This window comes from Prionailurus viverrinus, chromosome A1, assembly GCF_022837055.1.
Source record: "Prionailurus viverrinus isolate Anna chromosome A1, UM_Priviv_1.0, whole genome shotgun sequence".
In the NCBI taxonomy this organism is placed as follows: domain Eukaryota; kingdom Metazoa; phylum Chordata; class Mammalia; order Carnivora; family Felidae; genus Prionailurus; species Prionailurus viverrinus.
The window spans coordinates 163,676,974-163,698,115 of NC_062561.1; positions in this window are offsets into that span (position 1 = coordinate 163,676,974).

The following is a 21,142-nucleotide window of genomic DNA, read 5'->3' on the forward strand; positions in this document are numbered from 1 at the left end:
TGCATCCCAAAGCAACAGAATATACTTTCTTCTCCAGTGCACATGGAACATTCTCCAAGATAGATCATATACTGGGTCACAAAACAGCCCTTCATAAGTTTACAAGAATTGAAATTATACCATGCTTACTTTCAGACCACAATGCTATGAAGCTTGAAATCAACCACAGAAAAAAGTCTGGAAAACCTCCAAAAGCATGGAGGTTAAAGAACACCCTACTAACGAATGAGTGGGTCAACCAGGCAATTAGAGAAGAAATTTAAAAATATATGGAAACAAACGAAAATGAAAATACAACAATCCAAACGCTTTGGGATGCAGCAAAGGCAGTCCTGAGAGGAAAATACATTGCAATCCAGGCCTATCTCAAGAAACAAGAAAAATCCCAAATACAAAATCTAACAGCACACCTAAAGGAACTAGAAGCAGAACAGCAAAGGCAGCCTAAGCCCAGCAGAAGAAGAGAAATAATAAAGATCAGAGCAGAAATAAACAATATAGAATCTAAAAAAACTGTAGAGCAGATCAACGAAACCAAGAGTTGGTTTTTTGAAAAAATAAACAAAATTGACAAACCTCTAGCCAGGCTTCTCAAAAAGAAAAGGGAGATGACCCAAATAGATAAAATCATGAATGAAAATGGAATTATTACAACCAATCCCTCAGAGATACAAACAATCATCAGGGAATGCTATGAAAACTTATATGCCAACAAATTGGACAACCTGGAAGAAATGGACAAATTCCTCAACACCCACACTCTTCCAAAACTCAATCAGGAGGAAATAGAAAGCTTGAACAGACCCATAACCAGCGAAGAAATTGAATCGGTTATCAAAAATCTCCCAACAAATAAGAGTCCAGGACCAGATGGCTTCCCAGGGGAGTTCTACCAGACGTTTAAAGCAGAGATAATACCTATCCTTCTCAAGCTATTCCAAGAAATAGAAAGGGAAGGAAAACTTCCAGACTCATTCTATGAAGCCAGTATTACTTTGATTCCTAAACCAGACAGAGACCCAGTAAAAAAAGAGAACTACAGGCCAATATCCCTGATGGATATGGATGCAAAAATTCTCAATAAGATACTAGCAAATCGAATTCAACGGCATATAAAAAGAATTATTCACCATGATCAAGTGGGATTCATTCCTGGGATGCAGGGCTGGTTCAACATTCGCAAATCAATCAATGTGATACATCACATTAACAAAAAAAGAGAGAAGAACCATATGATCCTGTCAATCGATGCAGAAAAGGCCTTCGACAAAATCCAGCACCCTTTCTTAATAAAAACCCTTGAGAAAGTCGGGATGAAGGAACATACTTAAAGATCATAAAAGCCATTTATGAAACGCCCACAGCTAACATCATCGTCAACGGGGAAAAACTGAGAGCTTTTTCCCTGAGATCAGGAACACGACAAGGATGCCCACTCTCACCGCTGCTGTTTAACATAGTGCTGGAAGTTCTAGCATCAGCAATCAGACAACAAAAGGAAATCAAAGGCATCAAAATTGGCAAAGATGAAGTCAAGCTTTCGCTTTTTGCAGATGACATGATATTATACATGGAAAATCCGATAGACTCCACCAAAATCTGCTAGAACTGATACATGAATTCAGCAAAGTTGCAGGATACAAAATCAATGTACAGAAATCAGTTGCATTCTTATACACTAACAATGAAGCAACAGAAAGACAAATAAAGAAACTGATCCCATTCACAATTGCACCAAGAAGCATAAAATACCTAGGAATAAATCTAACCAAAGATGTAAAGGATCTGTATGCTGAAAACTATAGAAAGCTTATGAAGGAAATTGAAGAAGATTTAAAGAAATGGAAAGACATTCCCTCCTCATGGATTGGAAAAATAAATATTGTCAAAATGTCAATAGTACCCAAAGCTATCTACACATTCAATGCAATCCCAATCAAAATTGCACCAGCATTCTTCTCGAAACTAGAACAAGCAATCCTAAAATTCATATGGAACCACAAAAGGCCCCGAATAGCCAAAGGAATTTTGAAGAAGAAGACCAAAGCAGGAGGCATCACAATCCCAGACTTTAGCCTCTACTACAAAGCTGTCATCATCAAGACAGCATGGTATTGGCACCAAAACAGACACATAGACCAATGGAATAGAATAGAAACCCCAGAACTAGACCCACAAACGTATGGCCAACTCATCTTTGACAAAGCAGGAAAGAACATCCAATGGAAAAAAGACAGCCTCTGTCACAAATGGTGCTGGGAGAACTGGACAGCAACATGCAGAAGGTTGAAACTAGACCACTTTCTCACACCATTCACAAAAATAAACTCAAAATGGATAAAGGACCTAAATGTGAGACAGGAAACCATCAAAACCTTAGAGGAGAAAGCAGGAAAAGACCTCTCTGACCTCAGCCGTAGCAATCTCTTACTGGACACATCCCCAAAGGCAAGGGAATTAAAAGCAAAAGTGAATTACTGGGACCTTATGAAGATAAAAAGCTTCTGCACAGCCAAGGAAACAACCAACAAAACTAAAAGGCAACCAACGGAATGGGAAAAGATATTCGCAAATGACATATCGGACAAAGGGCTAGTATCCAAAATCTATAAAGAGCTCACCAAACTCCACACCCAAAAAACAAATAACCCAGTGAAGAAATGGGCAGAAAACATGAATAGACACTTCTCTAAAGAAGACATCCGGATGGCCAACAGGCACATGAAAAGATGTTCAGCGTCGCTCCTTATCAGGGAAATACAAATCAAAACCACACTCAGGTATCACCTCACGCCAGTCAGAGTGGCCAAAATGAACAAATCAGGAGACTATAGATGCTGGAGGGGATGTGGAGAAATGGGAACCCTCTTGCACTGTTGGTGGGAATGCAAATTGGTGCAGCCGCTCTGGAAAGCAGTGTGGAGGTTCCTCAGAAAATTAAAAATAGACCTACCCTATGACCCAGCAATAGCACTGCTAGGAATTTATCCAAGGGATACAGGAGCACTGATGCATAGGCCCACTTGTACCCCAATGTTCATAGCAGCACTCTCAACAATAGCCAAATTATGGAAAGAGCCTAAATGTCCATCAACTGATGAATGGATAAAGAAATTGTGGTTTATATACACAATGGAATATTACGTGGCAACGAGAAAAAATGAAATATGGCCTTTTGTAGCAACGTGGATGGAACTGGAGAGTGTGATGCTAAGTGAAATAAGCCATACAGAGAAAGACAGATACCATATGGTTTCACTCTTATGTGGATCCTGAGAAACTTAACAGGAACCCATGGGGGAGGGGAAGAAAAAAAAAAAAGAGGTTAGAATGGGAGAGCGCCAAAGCATAAGAGACTGTTAAAAACTGAGAACAACCTGAGGGTTGATGGGGGGTGGGAGTGAGGAGAGGGTGGGTGATGGGTATTGAGGAGGGCACCTTTTGGGATGAGCACTGGGTGTTGTATGGAAACCAATTTGTCAATAAATTTCAGAAAAAAAAAAATCCAAGATATATCTTCCAACACATTAGAAACTATAAATATTCAGGGCACCTGGGTGGCTCAGTCTCTTAAGCGCCTGACTTTGGCTCAGGTCATGATCTCATGGTTCATGGGTTTGAGTCCCGTATCAGGGTCTGTGCTGACAGCTCAGAGCCTGGATCCTGCTTTGGATTCTGTGTGGGTGTATCTCTCTCTCTCTTTCTTTCTGCCCCTCCCCTGCTCATACTCTGTCTCTCTGTCTCTCTCTTAAAAATAAATAAACATTAAAAAATTTAAAAAAAAAATAAATATTCAAACATTTGCTATCAATCTTTTTAATCTCAGAGTTTACTTCCTTACCGTTAGGATTACTGGTTTTGATATTCAATTTTCACTCTGTGAGAATGTGATACTTGCACCTAAACTTAAATTTCTGAGGTTCAAATGACAAGAAAACTCAAACACTAAGTTTAATTTAATTAGCAAAAAGTTAAGCTCCAGTGGCATTTATTCTACCAATGCTTACATGTAAGTGTTCCAGTCAGTTGAATTGATTATTTATTCAGAAAGGAATATTCCCAGAGATTTAATTACAACATACAACTGAGTATTTTCAGATTTATACTATGTTAGAAAGGTGAACCTATCTTAATTCAAATATCATCCATTTACCATGTGCATATATCGACTCTTCCTATATACAAGTCTTTATGCCTATATTAGCAGCAAATAGTTGGGTTCACATATCAAATACAAAGAGGATATCTATATTGACACCTAAATTCATAATTAAAATTATTTATGAAAGGGTTCATTTTATCATCAGCTGTAGGAAAAGGGCATACATGAACTAACCCAGATCATATCACAATTTTTTCTCCCTCCACTGATTACTTGTTTCTTACAGTTTTATTGTGGCCTTACCAGTATTGCTCATATTTACTAGCTGTTTTCTTGTCTCCTCAATCAAACTAGGTTTAAACCTGTGTGAATTCAAGAAAGTATCTGTATGCTTTAGCATCCCATGAGATACACTTTGTTCACATTAATAATATCCAATTTAGCAATGTAGCAATTTGGGAGGTAAGATATTGCCTAATGAAACATTCATCAACATATTATCTTACTCCTCACTCATTCTGCTCTGCTGTGTGTTTTATTTCATTCATTTCTTTTGTTTTATATGTTTCACTATCTAATAATCTTTCTTCAAAATGGAGATAAAATTATAACTTAGTAGGAAGATTTCTGGGACAAAAAGCGGCAAAGATGACTGAAATCATACAGGATGGAAAGTCTTTTTAATTGTTCTAGATCTTAGAAGATTATTTTTCTTTATAATTTTTTTTCTTAGTTTTAAATGTTCTTGTAAAAAGGACAGCCTTTGTTTTCTTATTAAACACAAATGTAGTTCAAAGGAAAGAGTAAACTGATTTTTTCAGAAATATCTGTTCAAAAGATGTATCTAAAATAATAAAGCATATGGCAGTAAATCAAAGGGAACACACTTACAAATTAAAACATGAAATCCTAATTATGATACCTTGCATTGCAAAGATGCCAGTTTTTGTGAAACTAATTAGTCTTGTATAATGGAAAACTATAATTGAGTCTATATGATTATGAGAGATGAAATTGAAAACAATTGCACATTTCGTGACATTTGTATTTCTAAATTATCAAACATAATTGTTTTTTTTTATTTTTGCAGGTAATTGGCTTGCAATTTTTATCAAGTTATTGGAATATATTCTTGCTCTGAAGTATTTTCATAATCCATATTCCAACAACTTCTTCATTTCAGACTTCATAATGTGTTACACTTTTAACCCATTACTTAGCTGCAAGAAAATATTTTTACTAAAAAAGAATACTTTATGGATAAACTAATAAAATATTTTATCACACTTTCTCATGGATACAATCCTTTTTATTATACCATTGATATATATATTCAGATGGGGCGCCTGGATGGCTCAGTAGGTTAAGCGACTGACGTCAGCTCAGGTCATGATCTCACCATTTGTGAGTTCAAGCCCCACGTTGGGCCCTGTGCTGCCAGCTGTGAGCCCGGAGCCTGCTTCTGATTCTGTGTCTGCCTCTCTTACTGCCCCTCCCCTGCTCGCACTCTGTCTCTGTCTCTCTCTCTCTCAAGAATAAATAAACATTAAAAAATAAAATATATAAATATTCAGAAATGTTTAAAAGCGGGGGATTGTTAACTGTCAATCTGAAATCATAATACTGTGTAAAGTCATTATTGAAACTCTTGTGTTATTTTTTTTATAAAGCTGTAATTTTTATTTTTGACATTTTCAAGTATGAAAATGTTAAGAAAAAAAAAAAAAACGAAAAACAACAACAAAAAAAAACCCACTAGGGGCACCTGGGTGGCTCAGTCAGTTAAACATTTGACTCTTGGTTTCGGCTCAGGTCATGATCTCATGGTTCGTGAGTTGGAGCCCCCATCAGACTCTGTGCTGGCAGTGCAGCGCCTACTTGGGATTCTTTCTCTCTCTCTTTCTCTTCCCCTCCCTTGCACACACACACTCTCTCTCTCTCTCTCTCTCATAAATGAATAAACTTAAAACATATTTTCAAAAATGTTAAAAAAACTAAAAGAACTGACAAAAGATCATCTATTCAAGAGAACCAGAAAAGAGAAAGTAAAATGTTACTACAGGTTATGAATTCAAAGAGGATCACATTAAGTAATTTATGTTTGAAGGAAAATAGGGAAATTTTTTAGAAAGAATTATTTGATTAAATTGGCAAACACGTGAGGCCTTGTTAAGTATTGTATTGGTCAACTAATGAGTGACCAGAGTCTATAAAAGTTCCAAAAAATTCCAAATAACAGAGGAATTGGCAAACAAATGTTTATTTTGCATTTGCCCTTCCCATTCCAGTGCACGTCCTGAGTGACTCTGCCCTGCACACAGAGACCTAGTGGAAGCTATGCTGCCTTTGTTAGTATTTTTTATCTGGACCATGAGTCCACCTTGTACATTGCAACAAAAAAGAAAGAATCCTCTAAGTAAAAGCTTTATCCCAGAAGCAAACCCAATCACTTCTCACAGCCCGTTGGACAGAATTAAGAATCTATCACCAGCTTAACATCAAGGAGCAGAAAAATATAGTCTTCCCTATAGATCCAGAAAGAGAGGAAAATTAGATGTTAGTGAGTACTCGTGTTCACCACTGCATAATATTATATTTTAGGTGACGAATTACCATTCTCTGTCTTAAAAATATTTAACCAAATTCAAATACTCAAATTTTAGCTGTTGCATTTTAATGATGCATCCATTTTTCAGTCTAAGTAGTAGGTCTTCTTTTATGAAACAAATTATGATAAGATTATATTATTGTCTTATATTTCTATTTGAATTTGCTATTTCAAATATAGGTTGTTCATCTAAATTTCTTGCTGTCCATTTTGTAATTTTTGTGGGATAATTATTCTTACAAATCTAAATTTAGTAAAAAGAAATATGAGTATAAAGTAATAGAAAGAAAAATTTCACTATAAATATCCTCATTTACACATTAAAATTATGAAAAAAATTAAATTGAGTCAGGTAAATTGTGACTATAGAAAAACCCTATTCAGATATTAAAATAATAATCATGAAATATTAATTGGAAGTATAGAATTAATTTAGAGTGAAAAAGTTGAAATTAAGCAAAATATGTAATTGCATGGATATGGGAAAAAATGAAAAGAAATTCAGAAAAACTGAAGGTATATGATGAGTTAGGATGGTAGAATTTTAAATGAAGTTTAGTTTTTAATTGTCTTTTTGGTGTGATGCTTACAAAATGAAATATAAAATAATAATGTTTTTATGGTTCTGAGTATATTTGTTCGGCATACACTGATGCAAATTCTATCAATTACACCAGCATTTTCTATTAAGTATAGTGATAGAACCAATTAACCAGTAACATTTACTGAGTGATTACTGTCCTAAGAACTTTAAATGTAACACTTTAAATGTACTAACTTGCTTAATATTTAATATAACCTAGTAAGGTGAGCTCCATTATTACTCTGTTCGTATGAATAGGAAAGCTACAGAAAACTTCCACCACAAGCCCAAGCTTACCAAATTCGTAGGTGCTGGGATGTAGGCATGACCACTTGGTCCCTTCTCTTCGCCACCACATAGGCTGTATCCCATAGCTTACTGCAAACAGAGGGATATAAATCCACATTAGAACCAAAAATTATGCTAAATAAAATTAAGGAGGTGGAAGAAAAGGGTAGGAGAGGCAAAGGAGGAGGAGTGACAGGAGATCCAAGAGGTAAAGAAAAAAATAGATTGAGACGACAGAAATACTATTAAAACTATTTCAAAGCATGATTTTAATGGAGTTTTAATACAATATAAATAATATAAACTAATACAAAATGGACAATTAGGTCTTTTAATAGGTACTAAAGATTTTCTTTTTTCTAGATTTAATTTAAGCTTTGATCTTGTTTCTTTCAGAAAAAAAAAATTTACTTCATATAGTTCAGCACTGTTAACACCAGATTTTGTACTGCAGCTAAGGATCCATACACAATTCTTTTGAACCAATCATGGGCTTCTAATTCTCATTGCCACGTTATAATGCAGACTCTTGTTTCTTGCTCACATCAGTGTAAGAGCCTTACCACGTGTTCTCCTGCCTTTATTTCCCCTTTACCACATCCCTATACATACTCTCTCCCTTCCTCCATCCTCCACTAATCTCTTAAATGAAGAGGTACAATGGTAGAATTTTAAATGAATGTTAGTTTTTAATTGTCTTTTTGGTGTGATGCTTACAAAATGAAATAAAACAAAATAATGATGTTTTTATGGTTCTGAGTATACTTGTTTGGCAAATTCTACCATTCATCCTAAACTCTTTCTGAAACATATTTCCAAATGGGTCATTTTGTACATAAAGATCTGTGATGTCTTTTTATTTCTTGCTGAATTGGTCAAATGTGGTTTGACATGTTTCATCTTTTAATCCTTACCCCTAAATCTAGAATCTCCTTCCATCTCTATTTCAGCTCTCTCGACTTCCAGCTGAAATGGGGATAGGACATTGTATGTAGTATATTAACTTGATCAGACTATGACAAGTCATAATTTATAAGCAAAGGACAGCTTTTGTTATTTTTGCTTACTTTTATAGTAAAGAGAGTATCAATAAAGAAACACATTACTTTGTCAGTTAGCTATTTCTTCATACCAAATAATCCCAAACCTTAGTGGTTTAAAATAACATTTAAATTATCTTGTAATTATGCATTTAACTGGGTTGTTTTACAATCTAGATGATCTTGGGTGGGTAGGTTCTATTGCACCTTCTCACGTTTCTGTTGTCAGCTGCTCTGCAGTGAGAAGTTGGATGATTGATGAAGTCCTCCCTCACATGTATGGTGTTTGGCAAACTATTTTCCCACTTATGCTGGTTTCGCTCCACATGCCTTCTCATTCTCTCACAAACCCCTATATTATTCACCTGGTGGCTAAGATTTCCACTTTCAATAAAAACAACAAAACAACCTCAATGTCCAATATGTTTCAAGCATCTGCATCTGCTACTTTTACTGAAGCCCCATTGGCTCAAAAAGTCACATGGATCCGACTTCAGCCAGGTCACGATCTCGCGGTCCGTGAGTTGGATTCCCGTGTCAGGCTCTGGGCTGATGGCTCAGAGCCTGGAGCCTGTTTCCGATTCTGTGTTTCCCTCTCTCTCTGCCCCTCCCCCGTTCATGCTCTGTCTCTCTCTGTCCCAAAAATAAATAAACGTTGAAAAAAAAAAAAAAGTCACATGGCCAATCCAGATTCAAGGGCTGGTGAAGTCAGATCCAGCCCTTGTTAGAAGATTAATAATTTATATCTGTCCATTTCATCTAAATTGTCAATATTTTTGCGTAAACATATTGAGAATATCCCTTTATGATACTGGTGATATTACTATGGGGATTTACTGTCTCTATTTTCAAAGTTGGTATTCTTTTAACTGCATAGACCAGAGAATTATAATTAATCCCATGGAGTATATTAACTGAAATCACATAAAACAAAAAAAGTATGGAAGCAGTTTTCAAGTAGTCTGGGTAGTAGAACATGTACACACGTGTAATAAACACAAGTAAGTTTGTGTATGAACGAACACCTTATTCACAGATGTAACCATAAACTACTTTTCCAAGGATACTCTGCAGTTAATAATATCTGGGCATATTTTTTAAGAGGAACGAGATAAAAACTAAAGTTTGATTAATACAATTCCGCTGCTCTCTCTACGACACTGTACACCAAGTGCTGGGACATGTAAAGACAGGTATGAATGCTTCAGTGAAGCACAGCTCTCCACCTGTAGCCCACATGCAAGAAATCCTATTAATTAACCCCCACCTGTTGGCAATCATTATTCTGTGCATGCGCTGTTAGGAAGGGAAATGACAGTTCAGAGTGATATTGAGCTTAATGATGTTCTAAACCAGAAAACATGGGGTTCTGACAATGAAGTCTGTCCAATTTTTTTCACATTCTTCTCTACTGTATAACAAGATGGGTCATTCATTAGAGCCACATGAATATTTTTACTGTGGAATAAAATTGCATAATTTAAAGTATCATATACTTTCTGAAATCTTATGAAGTGCTTCACTGAAGCACACATAAGTGTGGATTTTCTCATGCTGACAAATTAAAATTTTCAAGATAATCCATTCTATATTATTCATTCTATATACATCTGCCCATGCATTTTTATGTTTTTCCTATATTTGTTGTGTACTATAATACTTTTCTACAGTGATAGTTTGCCAGGTTATTTGCTTACTAAATTCACAGAAATATGTGTGACATAACAGATAACTGAGTTCATACTATGAATGGTCAGGCTATGAATTCCCTGTTGAGGATTATGTATGACTCTACAATTCTATAAAACACTAAAATACTATAATAACAAAGTATCTTTTATTAAAGACTTAATCTTTTGATTTATTAAACTCTTATTAGTGTTAAAAATATAGATATGTTCTAGAATATGTATATGATAATGATAAAATGCAAATTCCTTAAAATCAGCTTCAACCAATATCCTCATCCCTATATACACACAGGCACTTTTCATTTCAACCACATACTACTACCCAAAATTATTTCAGTAAACCATGTATTCTTACTTCTTTGTTTTGGGGGGCAAATAATATATTCATTTATGTATTGTAGGCCTACCATGTTCCAGAAACTGTTCTCAAACTGAAATACACAAATCAACAAATAGAAAGCAAAAACAGTTGCCTCCATCTGTCACATTATGAGTTCAACAGAAAAATATAAGCTGACGTTATTTTGGGTATCATTAGCATAGAGGTCATGTTGATTGACTGAGAGACAGAGAGAAAGTGGGGGAGGGGCAGAGAGAGAGGGAGAGAGAGACTGTTAAGCAGGCTCAACACTCAGAGTGGAGCCTGACACAGGGATCTATCTCACAATTGTGATATCATGACCTGAGCTGAAAACAACAGTCTGATGCTTAACTGAATGAGCCACCCAGGAGCCCCAGCATACAGATAATATTTAAGTGCATGAGATGTAATGAAATCACCAAGGGAGTGAGTGTAGAAAGAGGGAGAAAAAAGACACAAGGGCTGATGTAAAGTCTCCAGCAATGAGACTAGTAGACTCCATGGATGGGAGGTCACAGTTAGGTAAAAGTTTGTTGGCTATATAATTCTAGAGGAATGAACTAGAAGGAAGGGGGAGTAATCAATAATGAGATGTATAAAAATGAGATTATGGAAAGGTTACAGGTTTAGGAATTGACATGGTCTAGGGTTTAACCGAAGGAATAACTGGGGATTAAAGAAACTGGGAGGCCAGAGTGGGCAGGATCTTCTCCACATGTATTCTAATCACCAAAAAAGAAGACACGAGTAGATTTGGAGAAAACAATAAAATAATGTTTAAAATCACTGAGAGATGAAACAAGTGCTCAGATACTTCTAGATTTTAACACTATGAAGAATTGAAGTGATGAAACAAAAGACAGAAAAAAAAAAAGAAAAGAAAAGAATCAAGATGGTTCCAAGGAAAATAGAAGAAGAGACGTATGGAACTATCAATGAGGAAACAAAGAAAAAGTACTCCACCTTTAAGACTAGTGGATATAGGGGTATAAGAAAAACAAGTGCCCTTTAAAAGTATCATTAGTGGAGATCCAGGTTCCTTTTAGAGTAAAATGCTAAAGGAAATGCTCAAAAAGGAGGTTGACGAGGTTTTGCTACTGATGGACCAAGAGGACCCTCAAAAGGGGGATGGTGAGAAGGGGATTGAAAAGGGATTTTTCAGGGTTAGATGACAAGCAGGAGACCACCCAGGAGGTATGAGAAAGTCTGAGGCTTTCTGTGGCAACTGCAGAAATATCATGAGTTGAATCCTAGTGGAATTAAGTTAAATAGTTTTAGCAAAAGGGTGGTCCTTGTGGAATGTGAAGCAGTGAAGATCCCATTGTGCAGGGGTAAAGATGTTGTCAGAGGCTGTGTAGACAATGGCTATGACTGTGAGTTCCACCTACCTTTTGTTGATGAAGAGTTGAAGACTTGGGGAATACTCCCCATCTCTGAAGGTCCAATTAAAATGTTGATCTATCTTCTCTGGCAGTCACAAAGAAGCCAACTAATGTCCCCTCCATGTTTCCTTAGCACTGTGTTAGTCCAACTATCACTATATCTGCCTGCCTGACTTTCCTACTAGACTGTGAGACTCTTCCATGAAGGATAATTTAATACCCACAATGGGTACCATATGGTTTGGTAAATACTTCCTCTCGAGAAGATACTGTAGTTGCTAGGTGAAAGCATAATACTTTAAATCACGACTTCTCAAACTCTAATGCAAACACAGATCCCATAGGGATCTTTTATTTTTTTTTCAATATATGAAGTTTATTGTCAAACTGGTTTCCATACAACACCTAGTGCTCATCCCAAAATGTGCCCTCCTCAATACCCATCACCCACCCTCCCCTCCCTCCCACCCCCTATCAACCCTCAGTTTGTTCTCAGTTTTTTTTTTAATTTTTTTTTAATGTTTATTTATTTTTGAGACAGAGAGAGACAGAGCATGAACGGGGGAGGGTCAGAGAGAGGGAGACACAGAATCTGAAACAGGCTCCAGGCTCTGAGCTGTCAGCACAGAGCCCCCCACGTGGGTCTCGAACTCACGGACCGCGAGATCGTGACCTGAGCCGAAGTCGGCCGCTCAACCGACTGAGCCACCCAGGCGCCCCTGTTCTCAGTTTTTAAGAGCCTCTTATGCTTTGGCTCTCATCCACTCTAACCTCTTTTTTTTTTTCCTTCCCCTCCCCCATGGTCTTCTGTTAAGTTTCTCATGATCCACATAAGAGTGAAACCATATGGTATCTGTCTTTCTCTGTATGGCTTATTTCACTTAGCATAACACTCTCCAGTTCCATCCATGTTGCTACAAAGGGCCATATTTCATTCTTTGTCATTGCCACGTAGTACTCCGTTGTGTATATAAACCACAATTTCTTTTTCCATTCATCAGTTGATGGACATTTAGGCTCTTTCCATAATTTGGCTATTGTTGAGAGTGCTGCTATAAACATTGGGGTACAAGTGCCCCTATGCATCAGTACTCCTGTATCCCCCATAGGGATCTTTTAAAATGCAGATTCTGCTATCTTGGTTGGTCCAAGGTTCTGCATCTTGCTTGGAAATGAGGTTATGCATTTCTTTCTTTTTTTTTTTTAACATTTATTTATTTTTGAGATGGAGCATGAGCAGGGGAGGGGCAGAGAGAGGGAGACACAGAATCTGAAGCAGGCTCTAGACTCTGAACTGTCAGCACAGAGACCTACACAAGGCTCAAACCCAGAAACTGAGAGATCATGACCTGATCCAGTCTGACGCTTAGCCGATTGAGCCACCCAGGCGCCCCTCAGGTTCTGCATTTCTTAAAAATGCAGGGCCTGATCTTACAACTATGAGATCATGACCTGAGCCCAAATCAAGAGTCAGACACAACTCACTGACCCACCAAGGTGCCCTGAGGTTCTGCATTTTTAATAAGAGCTCATGTGGTGGGGTGCTGCTGCTACTGGTCCTCAGCCTAACTTTGAGATGCTGGCTTTTAGAATATATCAAATGGTAGGCATTTGGACATTCAAATATGTAATATATATATTATATAATTATACATTATATGTCATATTTTATAAGAAACATGTTATATATTTTATATGCATAAGATATAATATGTATTAAAACAAAATAAAACTTTTATTTTAACTTTAATGTCTTCTCTATCAATGTATGCCCTTGACCAAAATATTATATTTGGCTTCATTTATAATTTATACACACAGTCTTTCTTATTCAAGCCCCTAATTACTGTTATCTCTATGGAATTATGAGGCATATATTTTCAGAGAAAATATATGAACACTTTTCTTTTTCATAATGTACCAAATTCAAGGTCCTATCCTGATCATTAAATTTACAACCTTCAGGATTAAATTTTATTTTTCATCTCAGCCTTCTTATATGATCTCTCTGGATTTTGTTATTATAATATTGTCTTAAGCTTGCTATTTTTTCTATTAATACTTTTCTCTTTCTCCCTCATATCATACTTCCCCTTAGAATGTTAATTCATTATATCTTATATTAAACTAGCTTATTTTCAACACCAAGCTAGTTGTTTCAGTATTCAGTTTTTGTATTGTGAAAATATGAAAAACATGATGCCAACAAATTTGAAAATATATTTTTAATGGACCAATTCATGGAACATAAATAAGATAAATGACTGACCTTGCATGAGAAATGGCTGAAATCCCACAAGAGGCAAAGTTGGCAAGAAGACACTGGAATGCTTTCCCACTAGTCTCTGGAACAAACCAAGGATATCCATGTGTCAATTTCTATCAGACATTGTACTAAAGGTCTTAGTTGGTGGGAAAAAATTTTTTTGAAAGAAATACACTGAAGGCATGCAGATCAGAATGAAAAAGTAATATGTTTTCACCTACAGGGGATATGATCCTATATGTAGAAAATCCTAAGGGGAAAAAAATGACAAAAACTAATAAATGAGTTCTACAAGGTCACAGGATACAAGTTAGATATTCAAAATCTATTTATCTCTATATACTAGCAACAAACACTCTCAAATAAAATTACAAAACAGTTCTATTCACAATAACATCAGAATAAAATAAACTACTTTGGAGTGAATTTAACAAAAGAAATGTAAGACGTATATACTGAAAATTACAAAACATTGAGAAGACAATTAGGATCAAATAAAAAGAGAGACATTTTATGTTCACTGATTGGAAGGCTTACTATTGTCGCAATGGCAATTACCACCAAATTGATCTATAAATTCAGTGCAATCTCTATCAAATCTCAACATGCTTATTTGTAGAAAATGAAAAGTTTATCCCAAAATTTATGTGGAAAAACAAAGGAACTAGAAGAGCTAAAACATATTTGAAAAAAAAAAAGGAAGAAAGAAATACACATTGGAGAAGTATAGTATTTGATTTTAACTTACTTTAAAATAATGCAGACAGTGTATAATCATAGTATTAATAGATCAACGGACCAGAATTGGGAGTTCATAAGCAGACCCTTACCTTAAAGTCATTTATTTTCAACAAAGATGCCAATACAATTTAATAAGGGAAAAATATGGTTGGGGTGCCTGGGTGGCTCAGTCGGTTGAACGTCTAACTTCAGCTCAAGTCATGTCTCCCTCTCTCTCTCGCCCCCCCACTCTCACTCTGTCTCTCTCTCAAAAATAAATAAACATTAAATTTTTTTAATAAAGGAATATTCTTTTATAAATGGTCCTGGAACAGTTGGTTGTACACTTGCAAGGAAAAAAACAAAGGTGGAAGAGGAAGAGAAAAGACCCTTATGAGCACCATAAACAAAACACAAACCCAAAAATTATACCTCTAGGAATCTAGCCAAGAAAAGTGTTTCAAAGTCCACAAAAACATGTATGCAAATTGTTCACAGAAATATTAACCACTTATAAGAGCCTGAAGTGGAAATAATCTACCTGTAGGTGATCATTTGGAGAAAAAAAATAAAAGAGAGTATATCCACAAAATGGGATAATATTCAATAATTTAAAAAAGTACTGATAAATGCTACAACATGGGTGAACCTCAAAAATATTATTCTAAGTGAAAGAGCTGAGAATATACAAAAGAATATGTATACTTTTTGTCTGAAATGATTGGAAAAGACAAATTTATAGAAACAGATACCAAGGAGTATTTTCTCAGGCTGAGAATGGGAGTGATTAACTGTAAACAGGTAGGAGGCCATCTCAGGATGACTGAAATGTAAAGAGTGACCAACCACTTGGATTTGCCTCAGATGGAAGTGTGTCCTGGGATGTGGTACCTGGGGTGTTAATTTACTAAAATCACTGAATTGTACACTTTCAACAATTGACTTTAGGGATATGTAAACTGATAAACAGAACAATAAAGCTATTAAAATAACAGAATGATAAAAATACTAGATAAATTTCAGAAATAGTATCTTGAGGGGCACCTGGGTGGCTCAGTCGGGGTCTGCTTAAGGTTCTCTCTCTCTCTGCCCCTCCTCTGCTCATGCACACAGGCTCTCTCTCTCAAAATAAACATTTAAAAGTAATATCTTCATTATTAAGTAAATATACCAATTTGGAGTTTTGCAATATTCACCTTAAGCATCAAAAAGGAGAAAAAAGTTTCTCAATTTATTGAAGTAACAACAAAAAATGAAATTTAATTTTATAGTGTATTCATTTTTCAAGTTTAGAAAATTGTGTATTAAAGTTTTAAGAAAAGGCATATTTACTGTTTAGGTTATGTAAAAGTAAAAATAAACATGTCAATTCAATGATAAAGATGTTGCTGTTTTAGGGCATGTTGACTGATAAACTCCATGAGCATTTATCCTATTAAACCATTTTTCTAAATGGAAATATACTTTGTGTTTAAAAAACTGTTGAAATAGTTAACTTTTTTTTTTTTTTACAAAAATGTCACATGTAGAATATAGTAGTGGTCTTAGTGAGCCATTTTCTTAAAATTTTAGCAGTTAATTAAATGCATTTTCTTCCTTAGTATACAAACAAGTCATGGTAGTTCTTTAAATGTTTGCTTATTTAGGGGCACCTGGGTGGCTCAGTCAGTTAAGCATCTGACCTCAGCTCAGGTCATGATCTCACAGTTCATGAGTTCAAGCCCAGCATCAGGCTCTGTGCTGACAGCTCAGGGCTTGGAGCCTGATTTAGATTCTGTGTGTGTGTGTGTGTGTGTGTGTGTGTGTGTGCGCGCCCCTCCCCCACTTGTGCTCTGTCCTCTCTGTCTTTCAAAAGTAAATAAACATTAAAAAAAGTTTTAATAAATAAAGTACAAATGTTTGCTTATTTGTTTTGTGAGAGAGAGCATGTATGCATGCACAAGTGCACAATCCAGGGAGGGCAAAGAGGGAGGGAAAGAATCCCAAAAGCAGGCCCCACACTGTCAGCACAGAGCCCAATGTGGGGCTGGGTCCCAGGAACAGTGAGATCATAACCTGAGTCAAAATCAACTTAACCAACTGAGCCACCCAGGTGCCCCAGACCATGGTACTTTTAAATAATTTTATTTTACTGCTTAAGAAGGAGAGGTTAGACTATACAAACACACTTCATTTCACACTACTCTATAAATCTCTCATAGATTATAAATATTATAGCCAGAGGCATCTCATGGTTTTAGGCTACCAGAAGAAAAGCATAATCACAAATGGGCATCTCCACCAGAACCTGTAACCACACATAAGAGCAGCGTTTAATTAGTGCCATGTTTCAAATAATCATTTTACCTATCACACTCAATTTCCATGACAATATTAAAATCCCAACCCAATAAGAAGTGTGAGGGAAATTAGAGGAGAAAAGAGGTTAAACCAAGTATTTGTTCATTCCCACTATCTTCAGAAAGTGGTTGACTGAGTAGAGAAAAACCTAGATAGGTTAGAGAGAACTCCTGGTAGATTGTGAAAATATTTCTAGAGGATTGCCAAATCTGCAAATCTATTTGTGAATCTCAGCATCTAGTCTCACACAAAACTATACCTTAGTTTATAGTTAGAAATAGTTGAGATGGTCATTAACATGAATAGAGACGAAAAAGTTTTCCTTTGTCAAGATTTCTTTTGGCTAGAAAAATGGTGGAGAGAAGAAAGTCTGTAACTCAAATGTTTACCAAAAAGCTATAACAGAAATTGATTAATCAAAAAGACATTCTTTAAAATAATGGTAAGTTTATTACCTTCCAGTCCCCCCACCAACCTGCTTTCAGCAAGGTTAAATCTTGAAAGAAAGCAAGAAAGCAAGGAAGGAAGGAAGGAAGGAAGGAAGGAAGGAAGAAGGAAGGAAAGAAGGAAGGAAAAAGAAACCAAGCAAGAGTGACAGAGAGGGTTGGGGGAGGAAATGGAGTGGAGGGGACAAACTAACTGTAGAAAATAAAGATGCTACATATTTTGATATTTGAATATCATGTACAAAATTATAACCACAGAAGTTTTCAAATCCTAGAACACAAGATGCTGCTGCAATGTCTTAAAAAACTTTTTCTGTGTAGGAGAAAAGAGAAATTGTGTAAGAAGCAGCAGAAGGAATCAAAAGAGATCCCTAATTTGCTAATGACATTATGATTTTTTTTCTCTTTCAATTCATTTATCCTCTAAGGTCAATAAATTATTTTCCCAAACAAGTATTTATTTGTAATAGTTAAAAACTCTTCTTTCCATTTATCTATTTTTCTCTCATTTCATTGTTAATTTTTCTTGCTTCCCTTGCTATACCTCTCTCCCTTTCTTCCCTGAAATTGTATCAGCTATATTATCAATTTGCATGGGAAATTTTTACTCAACATGATATTCTCACACAAGACTGACTTATGGGTTATCATAAATCAGAAAAAATCTCTGAGAAGATGAATGAATATGTGTTTCTCCCATATCACACATAAGGTGCATGAGAAAGAACAGAATGGGGTCAGAATCAAGTCTTCCCCAGAGTTCTAGAAAGCTCACTGTAGGGGCGCCTGGGTGGCGCAGTGGGTTAAGCGTCTGACTTCAGCCAGGTCACGATCTCGCGGTCCGTGAGTTCGAGCCCCGCGTCAGGCTCTGGGCTGATGGCTCAGAGCCTGGAGCCTGTTTCCGATTCTGTGTCTCCCTCTCTCTCTGCCCCTCCCCCGTTCATGCTCTGTCTCTCTCTGTCCCAAAAATAAATAAAAAAGCGTTGAAAGCTCACTGTAGTATGCAGAACCCTCTAGAACTGGTAGTCAAGAACCAACATTATTTTACATTTCTTGCCTAACTTACAGTCAACTGTGCCTGGTTTTCTCTCTTAACCTTAACATTAATTTGTAATTATTATGTCCCGGTTCTTTTTGATATTCTTAGCAGCACACCCAACAACTTTTGTTCTTCTCATTATATACATGTCACAAAAAGCTGAGATGAGAAGATGTTATATTAATTTTTTTTTATTAAGCAGGACATTAGTTTATATTCTCTGAAGTGGAATTATGCACCTTTAATTTAATTAAACTGCACATTTTGAGATAAATCAATGAGGTGAAATTTACTACTATGAAACGTACTATTTTTAATGTCTAAATTTTATGTGACTTAAAAACACACTCTCCTGAAATCAGCAATCAATTTGATAGTTCCAAAAGTACTTAAAATCCCTCATTTTAATAAGGATGTTATGGTATATAGCTTTTAGGAACGAGTGGCAGTTGTATTCATTATTTTATTAGATGTATCAGGAGACATATATTTCCCTCTAATTTCACTAGAGTCGCATTAGAAGTCTTTTCACTATTAAAAAGAATTCACAATAAAATATATGTGCCTTGTCAAACCAAAAAGGATGAAACATTCTAAGGTATCAAATGATATGTATCATGATGTAATCTAGATGCTTTAGTGATATACTGCTTGTGTCTGATAGAGATCTGAAGCCACATAAATAACTAATAGATGAAATTATGCTGTAAATAACACACCTATAAATATCCAAGGGAAGAAAAGAAAACCTGAAGAACAGAATAGAATTCAATTCTTTTCTGTTCTTAAGAGTAGCCTGTCATCAGTGACATTACAAAGGAGACAAGATTCTAATTCTATGGAACTAACACAAGTTACTGACAGAAACATCCATAATGCAAAACATACTTTAGACGGATTTATGAAGTAGATCAGATGTCTTTTTGTGTGTTTAGCTTTTATCTTCTGCACACTATATGCTAGAGCACAGATTCCACTATTGTATTTCCAAGTTAACCAACAAACCACAGATAACTCAGGGTTCACTTTTTTTTTAATATAAGATACAGAAAACAAAAATAAGCAAACCAAAGAGTCATTTGCATTTAAATGGTAATAACTATAGAGTTGTAAATGCAGCTGGTAAATACAAAGAGAGTCAAATTAAACCAGGACAATTTTTACGCAAGAAAATATTCTTGAACTTGTTCTATGTAGGTGAGCCTCAGGAATTGCTGGATGTTGGGTGCATTTCTTCGTGGTATGGAACCCTGCGAAAACCTCTCCTAAGCAAGAAATTAAGATTCTGGCTACTGGAGTGCATGGGTCTGGGTCACATTTCCTTAGAAGTGTCTGCACACATTTTATCACTGCAGTTGCTATATTGCACAAATTGTTTCTCCAAACTTTGCTACAATTCTATTCAGCAACTTCACTTTGCTCTTCCATTCTACTCCAATCTTTTTCCTCATCAAAACATATTCAAAATGAAATAACTCCCCAGTTCACCTTTTCTGAAATAAATCTAGTTGTGCCTATGTTGTGCTCATACTTCCTCATGAAATTCATTGTGAGGGGGATGAGGAAATACATAAAGTCTCAAGAGAGTGGTCTTCACAAAGGGCATAACCTGCACACTCGGAAGAAATGAGGAATCCTAGGCTCCAACCCAGACCTTCTCAATCAAAATCTTGACTTTAACAAATTCCTAAATGATTCTAATGCATAGTAAACACTGAATCATCCAGCCAAAAAATATACAGATGTGAAGTCAGCCCCATCTTCTAGAAAGCTATTGAAGCAAAATTCATGCATAGTAATATAAAAAATGTTCTTTATGTGAATATAGATAGAAACATATTAACCTGAAAGATGATTAGCAATGTGGGGATGGCAGATTATCACATTTATATGAAACCAAAAACAGGAAAATATTTACTGAGATAATTGTAAAAAGTATATTTTAACCAGTAAATATAATATTATTAAATAAACAAGTGTAGATATTTCTTATCAAGTGAATGGTTAGCCACAAGGTATTATGTATGTGTCTGTAAATGTACCCAAGTATGTATGTATAGAAAGCTAACTACATATATACTTTTGTAACTATTTAAGAACACATTGCAGATATTGTATCACTTTATCCAAAATACTCCTGTGTCTTAAGAATGGTGGTATTCTTTTACATAACCATTGTACAATTACCAAAATCAAAAATATAATATTGTTGCAATGCAATTATCTAATCCACAGTCCATATAAAAATTTCACACACTGTTGCAAAATGTGTACTG